This window comes from Pteropus alecto, unplaced genomic scaffold (genome assembly GCF_000325575.1).
Source record: "Pteropus alecto unplaced genomic scaffold, ASM32557v1 scaffold67, whole genome shotgun sequence".
Classification (NCBI taxonomy): domain Eukaryota; kingdom Metazoa; phylum Chordata; class Mammalia; order Chiroptera; family Pteropodidae; genus Pteropus; species Pteropus alecto.
Genome location: NW_006441061.1, coordinates 839,189 through 850,564, shown reverse-complemented (window position 1 = coordinate 850,564; position 11,376 = coordinate 839,189). Strand labels below are relative to the sequence as shown.

The following is an 11,376-nucleotide window of genomic DNA, read 5'->3' as shown; positions in this document are numbered from 1 at the left end:
GAAGATCAGCCAGTTGGTGTTGCCATCTTGAATTTCCCATGTTCTGCAAGCATGGAATGGAGTGGAAGGAACTATTTTAATCAGGAACTACTGCTGACGTTCTGGTGCTGCTCTACTCTTGATAATTAGATCCAGGTTATACATTCTGGATTCCAGATTCTATCTTAAACATTCGACATGTTTTGCAGCTTTTGGGGGCACCTTACATTTTCAGTTCAGATAGGCAATTTGGTATGCTTTTATAAAGCAGTTTGGAAATAAAATCATTCTTGATTACACTGAATAAAAACAACTTTATGAAGTTATTTCACATGTGGAATATTATACACAATAACACATGTTTCTGAAGTACATCCATTTAATTTTTTTTGTTAAAAAATGTCCTTGAATGAGGATCGGTAGAATGGAATAGAAATATCCAGTACAATAGTAGTAACACCTTTGCAGTGTGGCCTGTTGTGTAGAGGGCAAGGTATCTGATACATCTCTGTGAATTCAGGGGCCATATTGTGACCAGGAATACAACTGGATAATCAGTATGAGATGCTTTGTAATGAGATTTTATTGTACAAGAACCCAAGAGAACTGGTATAGTGTACTTTGTGTGTGATCTCAAGACTTTTAAATGAGATTTAAAAAAATATTAATTTTCTCACTCTACCCCTTTCTTCATCTTCCAGCTGGAGAGTTAAATTTATCTTGCCTTCAATTGCCGTGAGATCGAGCCCATTGGATTTAAACTACACAATCCAAAGATTATAAAACCTTTTTATTAATGATTTTTGATTTTTTTCTCTTAAAAAAATCTCTAAAAGGGTAGAAAAATCTTAAAGTATTATTTTGAATAGACTTGAGGCATAGTTCTTAAAAAATCATTATTCTAAAATTTTGTGTCTAGGTAAATAACCTTCATGGTCTCATGATCCGAATTACCCAGTGAAAGAAAGTTTTGTAGGTGAAAACTTAAAATGACATGGTTAACATCTGGATCTATTCTTTTAAACATCATTTCTTACTATATCTGAAAATTTGTGAGCAACATGGGTTTTTTTTGGTATAACTTTTAAAAATCACATGAATAATATGTTCATGATAAAATTTTTTTTGAAATATAGATAAATCAAAAAATAAAAGGATGAAAAAGAAGAAAATACAGGCCATCTGTAATTTTACTACTCAGAGATAACCACTATGACAATTTGAAGTTTATTTTTCCATGTTTATTTCTGAGTATATATATATACGTATATATATATGTGTGTGTGTGTGTGTGTGTATATATATGTATATGTATATATATGTTTGTGTGTTTGAGAAGAGTATATGTGTATACAGGTACTATACATACTTATGTGTATATATAGTGTATTTGTGTACACAGAGAGAAATATAGACTACTATTAATTCTGTCATTGCACATAGAGCCTGGTTTACAGATTAGATATTGTTATCAACTTTGTTCTCTTTACTTTGGTTAATGGATGATCTTACAAGTGTTTCATATATTGACGTTGGAATTATTAAAAATTATAAGAGCCTAAAAAAATAATGATAGCTTTCAGCTGTTTTAACAAGCTCACTGGTTAGATAGTTTGTTTTCTTTGTTTCGATCAGTGACATAGTTTTGAAATTTGGAGGACGATGCGCATGGCTAGCTGTAGCCTTATGAGGGTGTGTGCACATCGCTGCCTTATTTAGCATCTCCTCCAACTTGACTCAACACATGGTTTTCTTTTCCGCATGTAACTCAAGAACGAAAGATAAATGACAAATCTGCTTTATTTTTGATGAAGTTACCTCCAAATTCCCAGAAATTTATTTGAGAGTTGATTTACTGGTAAAGGAAATGAGCCCTGCATGTTTCTTATTTACCCTTTTATCATTCGGGTTCTGATCTAACATGTTTTCTCTTCTTAGCGTTTGTTGGATTAAACCAAATTCTTTCTCCTTGGTGTGCTATTATAAAGGAATTCTTAGAAATATTTTTATTACATACAAACCTTAAATGCTGAATATGCACTTAATCTAGACAACATTTCTCGTATTAAAACATTTATGATGTGATCCATAAGGAATATTTGAGATAATTCAAACAAACTATAGCACGTATTACTACACATGCACACGCACAAATTCCCCCCCGTTTTTCTTTTCATTCGCCTTAACTACCAGTGCTTGTTTTTACATTTGTGTGTTTCCCATGTACCAGCACACTTGATCAGAGACGCTTGCTGCTGCTAGATGTTTTATTCTGTGTGTTCTTTGTACCTTACAGTAAAAGAATCTGTCACAAATTATTGTGGCTCACTGCTTTAGAAACTGAGAAAAAAGGGAGGTTAGATTGACATCTGTGACTGAATAATGATGACCAGCCTTTTGGCTCTCCTTGAGCCACAAAGCTAGCACTGCCTTTAGAGTGGAAAAAGAAGTAAGAAGAAAGGGGAGGGATAAAAGAGAGTTACAAATCTGTGGTCCCGGAGATGTATTACTGTTGGGCCAGTTGTCTGCGTGGTATGATAATCCATTTTGATCTTCTCTGTCTTAATTGTCTGCTAAAGACAAATGGGCAGTAAAAGTTCATCAGTTTCATCTTTTTGCTTCTCGTTTTAAAGCAGAATAAATGATCCATCACTACAGAAGTAGCCTTTCTTTCTGACACGGAAGTAATGCAGACCCAACACGTTTTATTAAAATGTTTTCCCCTCATTATTTCAGTCCTCTCGGCTCTGATAGATCTTACTGTTTCATAAAAAATGTAATCTGAAATGTAAATAAGGGTCTTGATACAGAAGGAAGAAGTAATGAGCAGTCTGTGCCACATTTTAGGGCTCTTGATTGTAATTACTGACAAAGTGATTTCTCTGTGCCCCATTTTTTTTCTTCCTTAAGTTGTCTGAGACACCCTCAGACCGCAGTGACATCTATGGTTTAAAACCATTAAATCACTGTAGCACTCAATATTTCATTTAAAATCTGGTAAGCCGGCCGTCTTTAAACCTGAAAGTACGGGCTTTGTTAATTTCAGAAAGACACACAGTGCTTTTATTTTTTAAAAAAGGAAAACAACAGGAAAGACAGAAAGCAAGGTCTTTTCAGAGTTCACATTATTTATTCATCTGCTTTTGTTTAATGCTCAACGAGTTTAAATACTAAAACGCCAACATTGATAGAATCCTGACTTGAAAAGGATCCTGCATTTAAAAAAAACTTTCCTTATGAAATTAAAAAATTCTTATCTCTCATAAGCTTAATACTATGAAATCTAATTTTTTTTTTTTGGGGGGGGGTTAAGATTACTAAAGTACAGATGCAGTTTTTGAGTTACTTGGATTTTGGTAGTTTAAACCAGATCCTTTTCAATCTCTTATTATAACCTTAGATAATGTGGCTCTTAATACAGCCTGTCCAATAGAAAATTTTTTTCTCAAGCAGAGTCACAATAATAATGTAATTCTTTCATTTCTAGAAATGGTTTCTCAAAGATATCAACATGTCAATCTAGCATTAAAAAGAAAACAAAATACGAATATCTTTCCCTGCCCGGAAATAGGCTTTTAGTTAATTAAGTGGATTTATAATTATTCTGTTATGCTTACTGTATTCATTCATAATTATGGAAATAATTGGTAAAACTTTACTCATTGTGATTAGTGCAGTTTTAATGAATACTAATTGAATTAAGGGAGAAAAGGATAGCTAAATTAACATGTTAGCAAACTTTGGTCACCACTCCCATCAAAATCCCATCTTTGGCTTCAAAACATTATATGATTTTTCAGATCAAAAAAACGAGTCTTTAGTAATTATACTGTGTAGCGTGGGATAATTTGGGATAAAGCTATAGTAACCTATCTGAGAGAAGACTTCTGTAAATAGCCTTGTAATGTGTCAAATATATCAGGCATCACACATACCGTTTTAAAACGTATTAGTTATAATACGATTACTTGTTATACTAAAACATGTAGAATTAATAATTTGTTCCCACAGTTGCACTTTTTATAGCCTGTTTGTGCTAACAGTGGCGAGTAGAGTTTAGTGTGCTGGAAGTTGCTTCTCCAGTGTACTCATCTATGTTTTGGTGAAATACAGCGAGTGTCTTAGAGCTCTTTAAACGGAGGTCTGAGCACACTTACCCTCCCCGCCCCCCATATATGTAGATGGCTGTTTAGAGTTGCAGGTAATTTTTCTTTCCACTGGCACTGAAACAGAGGTTATAATGAAACCAACAATCTTTATGCATTTATAGAAACTATAAAAATTTAATGGAAATCTTTATATAGAAATGAACAGTGTTTCTTGTACAGGCTCTATAAGCAAGGTAGAAACATGGTACATTGGGAAAAATAAAAAGGTACCCTTTCTTTTATGGTTTTATATGGTCTATGTGATTTTAAAATTTCACTATAGGCAGTTAAGCAAATTATAAAAACATACATCACCTATATACTAAAAAGGAACAAAAATATGTTGCATAACTTAGGCTAATTGTGATGGAAATTGGCATTTCTGAGTTGCATGTAATTGCTTAAATATGGAGTTTTCATCTGTTCATGCTTCAGGTATGCTTCAAAGAAAACATTTCTTAAGCTCACAGATACTCACAGTATATCCTGTGTGAATGGATTGGAAGATTCTGATTAGAAAGACAACAGAGATGATATTTACTGAAGACTTGCTTCTTGTTTGTTGGTGATTGCCTCACTTTTGGGGGGAGCTCCTATGTATGAAAACTTCCGTGTTATTTTCTTCCAAATCTTGATGAGCCAGAGACTAAACATTTCTATTCAAAACTTGTTCACGCCCCGATTCATTGAAAGAATCCTATCTAATAAGAAAATTACAGATATAATCCACAGCAACTAAATTTTTTGTTACTATGAAAGAAAGTCTCCTTGTACCAACATTGATGTGCATGTATAATATTTATACAAAATGTAAAATAAAATTTGATTTTTCCCATTATTATTAGGCAGAGAAACATAAGCAGCAGAGTACCTAGTCTGTATAAAATGTGACATTGATTCCACAGAGATGCTGCCAGTCATTTTATAGTGACTTGTCTAAGCCGTAGAGTCTTTAAGTTGGAATTGAGAGTTGGAGTTTGTGGTCCACTGGCCTTGCGTTCATCAAGCTCACAAAGAATGGAAGCAGACCTGGGTGTATCCCATTTCTCTTGGAAACTTTTGAGCTTTCTTTTGTTCCTCCATTCTTCCCCAAAGTGGATGCTGTCATGCTTCCAGCCTACTCATATAGTCTGTTCAGATTTGATCCACTTTAATGGTGAGGTCAAGTTTGGTCCTGGAAACTTTTTATGACACCATATACCAAGGAACAGAATTTGTCAGTTCATTTGAATCTCATCCAAAGGATTTACTTATATAAGGGTCAAATGGATCACACTTGAAAATGGCTCCACAATCTGGCCTTAACAAGACTAACTTTTAAGTGGCTGCATCTGCTGATATTTCCCCTCTCATGTCTGTTTTTGGTGGCAGAAACTGTCTGAGAGAGTAGATTTGATTTCGCGCATTAACTGATTGAGAGATTGATAAGTGTAGTGTTTGCAGAATGTGAGGCAGACACTATACCAGGTAAAGAGGAGGAGAGAAGAAGTAGAGTCCATCTTTCCCAGAAGGACCTTGTGTCTAGTAGGCTACAAGGGCAGTGCATGTCCATGGTGTTTTGATGATTTGTGGAACAGTGGCATGCCCTGAAATTGGGGATGTCTCTGAAAATTAGGACCTTTGGGTAGTGATGCCACCATGTGAATCACATTTGTGCAGTTTCCTGTTCTTCGTGTTATGAAGCCATAGAAGTTAGTAAAGTTAACAAGAACGGTTCTGAGAAACCCAAGTGGAAGTCTCGGAGCTGCCCTTAAAGATTATCTTTTGGGTTTGTTCTAGATATGTGCTCTTCTTAGAGTCACTGTTGATGCACGGATTTTTTGACCTGTTGCTCAAAAAGGTCAGTTTCCATATTTCTTACTAACTTGGCAGTCTGGAATTATAGGTGGAAACATAATTTTCTCATCCACAAATACAAACTCTCAATCTCTTCAGACCCTAAAACCTGGGAGGTGATTGTTTAGCATAATAGCAACATAGCACCCTGCTGAATCAGCTTTCTTCAGTAGTGAGTCATTCTCCATGATTGTTACCAAATGTAGCTATTTTGATGGACCACATTACAGATTTCGAAAAGATTCATTGATAGATTACAGATGTATAAATGCATCTCAGATTAAACATCTGCTTCTTTGTATATGTTTAAAAGTGTCCTGTTCCCGATGATTGGCATGTTTAAATGTTTTTCAAATTATAGGCTCATGGATGGGTAAAAAAATAATCCTGAAAAATAATCTATTTTATGTTGCTTCTTATTTCCCGCTTGCTGTTACAGGTCAAATTTATTAACTTGCACAAATGTCAGGTTGCTACTTTTTAAACTGCTAAAACAATCAAACTGAAAAAAAAAAACCAACAAAACCCAATGTATATATAAGAGGTGCTAGTTGTCATATCTATACCCTTAGCCCCCCACCTCCATTTCCAGAAAAGGGTGAATTTAAGAATGAGATGAGGTTGGACTAGCTTCTTAATCAAACTATTTCAAAGCCTTAAACATTTAGCCAAACTCAATTGAAAAATTGATACATTTTCTGATTTAAGGCTCTTCTTTTAAGTTGAAGATTTCTTCCTAATTTGGTTACTCCCTAGCTGTTACAGTTGTATGGATGGAACTCATTAAAAAGACAGATTCTTTGTGAGCTATTCTTTCTGAAAGTACACCAAGCTAAGCTATACAGCTATGTCGCGCTACTACTGACTTGAATCTGACTCCAGGAAATGGTAATCACACAGTCCTTACTTACACTTTCTTATTAGAAGTGTTCTCCTGGTTTCATTCTGGCTCCATAAAAGCCCCACTAAATTTTAGACATCTGTAAACACTACTGGATGGTGGTGTTTCTGGTGAGTTACCCAGTGATTATAACTACGTAGTCTGCGGCTGTCTCTGAGACCTGTAGACTGAGTCTTATCTTCAGCCTCACGTAATCGATCTCCGTTGCTCGCTGGGATGTACCTACAGGTCTGCAGTCATCGAGTCCTGTTCATTTCATTATCCCTCTGAAATCGTTCCATAGCCTGTCCTGTTCTGCTGTTTGTTTCCCTCTGCATTCACACTCTCAGCTTCTCCTGTGGGCTCTTCCTAATGGCCTACAACTCAATGACCTTTTAATAACCATCCTTCATAAGATGGCCAGAGATACCTTTCTAAAACCTAAATCAAATCATGTCATCAACCATTTCTCTTTAGTCAAAATTCTTGATGGTTCCCTGGTGCCTTGGAGATCTACCCCAGATTTCTTCACTTGGATTTAAGGCCCATCATAGCCTGACCTTGACCCAACCTGCGGCCTGGTTTCCTACCATTTCCCTTTACAACTAGACTGTAGAACACCTCACCATTTCCCAGCATGGGTTGCTCTTTCCCACCTCTGTATTTTTGCTCACGTTGTTTTGTTTTTATAATTCAAATGCCTTCCTTAACACCCCACCCCATCCCCCAGTTGCTTTAGTTCAGTTCGGCATGAAATGCCCTGCTTGTATGACTTTCTCTTGCAACTTGCCCTGACCAAATTAGTCATTCTGTCCTCAGCATTTGGAACCTTGACTCCTTATGTTGTATTGCTTGTCTGTCAGTCTGCGAACTCTTCTGGTATATGAATGACTATAGTCAGTGTTAAAGTCTCTTAGCAGCCTGGATAAATTAGGGGCGAGTGAATAATCGTGAATATGAAGTGTGCAATATACAGACATGATTGCTTTTAAGGAGGTCCGATTCCTGAAAGGAGAACGCAGAAGCACGATAGCGGTGATTGGGAGCGTGGACGTTGGCGTCAGCCTGCTTGGGTTTGAATCTCAGCCCTGTCATTTACTGGGGTTTACCCCTTTGGGATTTCATTTCCTCACTTACAAACTAGAGATAATCATAATAAAGACCACATAGGACTGTTGTGAAGGTTAAGTGATTTGAATGTGCAGAGTGCTCAGGTAATACTTGGCATCTAATAATAACTGATAATTATATAATGCCTAATAATTTTAGGGGTAGATTTAAGGGAGCAGGGTAACCTGGTTTTGGTGTTTATGTTTTGTCAGGTGTTAGGGTTGTGTGTGATAACTTTTACCTCTAGAATTTCAGACTGGTAATAGGAAGAATTCTAGACAACCTTTCTTTTCTAAGCCTACACTTCTCTAGAGCAAAATTTAGAGGTCATAAAGGTGAGAGAGAGTACTTTGTTGAGTAAAGATGAAGAGAGAATCAGAAACAGTTCATGAATATTTGTGTTTAAAAGGTACCGAAAGTATAGAAACTCTTTAAATGGTGATGTAAGGGGGAGCGGGGTCTCAAATAACTAATTATTTTTAATTTATTTTGTTTTAATTGTGAAATCTGTATGTTCAAAACCTCTGAAATTTAGTAAGAGGTCCTGCTATCCTTATAAATTAGCCCTTTTGGTTGCATGTAGTACTTTGTATTATGTTAGCTTTCATTTTAAAAATACTTATATGCAGTAGAGTTAAGATTCCTCTGGCTACCATAATTTGAAACTGTCTAACTTTGGTCAGTTTCAGATTTCAAATGTGATATAAAACAAGCCCAGACTGTGGACTAGTGTGTGTGTGTGTGTGCGTGTGCGTGTGCGTGTGTGTGTGTGTATGTGTGTCTGCCCAGAATAGGTGGGGGTTGGTGGTTAGAAATTAAAAGGTATTTATAAAAGAATTAGGATTGTCTTTTGAAGAAAATTGAGCTTATCAAAGATCATTTACTTATATGTCAATCTTGTAAAGCATGTAATATAATATTGTTCTACATTGCTCTTTTCCCTAGAATATTCTTATCTAACCTGCTTGTCTAGTAACTATTAACTCATCTCTCAAAAGTCAGTCTTACATCCCCTGGGTAGACCTGACAGTACCTTCCTTTTTCTTTGACCATACTTCTGCCAGAAAACCTGAAACACTTTGTTGCACGTACATGTTTACGTATCCTCTTCCTCCCCAGACAGGAAGTTGGAGATTCTTCCTGCTTCGTGTCCACATCTCTAGGACATGGTGCTGGACCTGGATGTTAAGAGGCCAAATATTTGGTATATAATAATAAACGACAGAATAATAGTCGCACTGTGATCTTTGGGCTCATAATTTGAACAAGATAGGACAAACCCAAACATACATTTATTAAATCCCATCTTACCTAGCAGAGGCTTAACCAGAAGCATTTAAGATTCTTGTATTTGCATGTATTTCAAATGTGATGCTTCTTTAATAACATCTTGTTTTATAAGTTTGAACTATAAATTGTTGAGAACATTATTTTTGTTATCAGAGAACTCTTCCAACCTGACAGATACTTATAACTTCTGGAGATCTAAACCCCTGGTAAATTGAGAAGTATTTCTGAATTTTTAAAATGTATCTGTTATAATAATCATTTAATGGCAGCTAAAGCAGTTTTCATTATTCAAGCCTTGCTTATTTCTGAACAAATATCATCCCCCCTACAAATTTTAGTGCTTCTTCTTCGTCTTCGTTGTCATCCTCTTTGTCTTGTCTTCTTCGTCTTCTTCGTCGTCGTCTTTTTTCTTTTTTTGTATGTTTGAATCAAAGAAGAATAGAAGGAGAAGACTAGAAGGCAAGTATCCCCATGTTCTACGAGACTTATCTTTGAGCATAGGCTTTACTTTTCCACCCTCTTTTTTTTTTTTTTTTCATCTGTAAATCAAGGAAGTAATACTAATTTTGTGCAGTTGGGAGGAGAAGTGGTCGTGATGTGTACACAATACCTGAGTTAGTGTAGATGCACATTTTTGTCATAGGAAAATGAAGCAAAGGGAAGATTTTACTGCTTCCCTGTAATTGACGATGTCTGGTATTGCATTAAGTCCGTAATATGGGTAAAGAGCCTGGAGTCAAGTGATAAAAACTAACTCTTCTAACACCACTCCCCAGTGTCCCATCACAAGGCAGATGGAACAGTTATGTTTTAAACACCCTCTAGACAAGCCAGGGTTTTTCGGCTCTCTCTAAGACTCTGATGATAGCATCCAATCCAGGACACTTCTGAGAGTGAAAGAGGGCACCGTGATTACACAGAGATGATGAGCAAACCAGGATGTGCTTGGCAGCTGGCATATAGGCTTGCCCTCACCTGAGGCCTTTGGATGCAACACAAAATTTTCATTCCGCTGGAAAGCGAGATGGGAGAGAGGCTTCTTTAAATTATATACATAATTCTTATGTTACTAAGCATAAATGATAAACATTTGGCGGAAATAACTAATATTACATTTGTACAAACTTACTAGTTTTCTCTCTTCATTTTCTATATCAAGAATAAATACTGATTATCTGATAAAAAGTCTCCTTTGCCCCATGTGATCTCACCGCTCCCTATTGGGATTAAAGAGGAAGACATGTAGACTATGAGCGCAGTGCACGGCAACAGTAGGTGCTTAATTAATGCTGTTTTTTCCCCTCTTCTAAATCTCCAGACTATTCTTTTAGCACCATCATTCACTGGACGTTTCCTCTGTGCTAGGTGCTCTACGAGACACTGGTGGTGGATATGATCCCCACCTTTCTTAACTCAGTCTAGTAGGGAAGACAGACCTATAAAATATATTTCATCGAGTCTAAGATGTGCATTTTTTCATATTTTAGAAGTCTCTCAAATTGGGATGCATCTTACGGTTGATGGTATATCATTCCATTTGCAGAATTTTTTTTCCCCTAGTGGTACTGAAAATTAATAGTCTTATAATCAATGGCTTCTTTAGGTGCAGTGCTATGCAGCAGATTACTGCAATAAAAAGTCATGCTTTCTCTGTATGTAGGAAAATGGACTTTGGGAGCTCAGAAGAAGTACCAGCTTCTGAAGGGAGATTTAAGCTGGTCCTATTCAAACTCGTTACAGTCCCTTTGTTGTTCTCTTTAGCCCCAACCCCTCTCCCTGCTGCCAGGGTTGTTATTAAGGCTCCGTGTGAGGTTCCTCTTCTTTCTCCGAGGCCTGACCTGCACCCAGTTGTGCGTCTTTTCCCTCCTGTGAAAATTAGGGTCCTGAGATTATGGTCACTCTGGACGACGGGATTGGCAATGGGAGCTCACTGAGAATAGTATCTGAGTCCTCATAGAGTCTGGAAGGCTTGAAGATAGATGGTGGGGTTAAAAAGTGACATACAAGCAAGGCGTAAAAGATTCAAACCCTCCTAGTGACTCCTGATACACTGAAATAAAGTCCAGACTCTTTAACATGCCCTACAGGGCCTCCCATGACTTGGCTCCTGCCAACCTGTCCGATCATCCTCTG

General features: G+C 36.7%; 1 protein-coding gene across 1 annotated transcript in view; it reads left to right on the top strand.

Moving 5' to 3' along the window:
• DENND1A (DENN domain containing 1A) overlaps positions 1 to 11,376 on the top strand; it is a 428,365-nt gene that overhangs the window by 75,452 nt on the left and 341,537 nt on the right. The window lies entirely within an intron of this gene.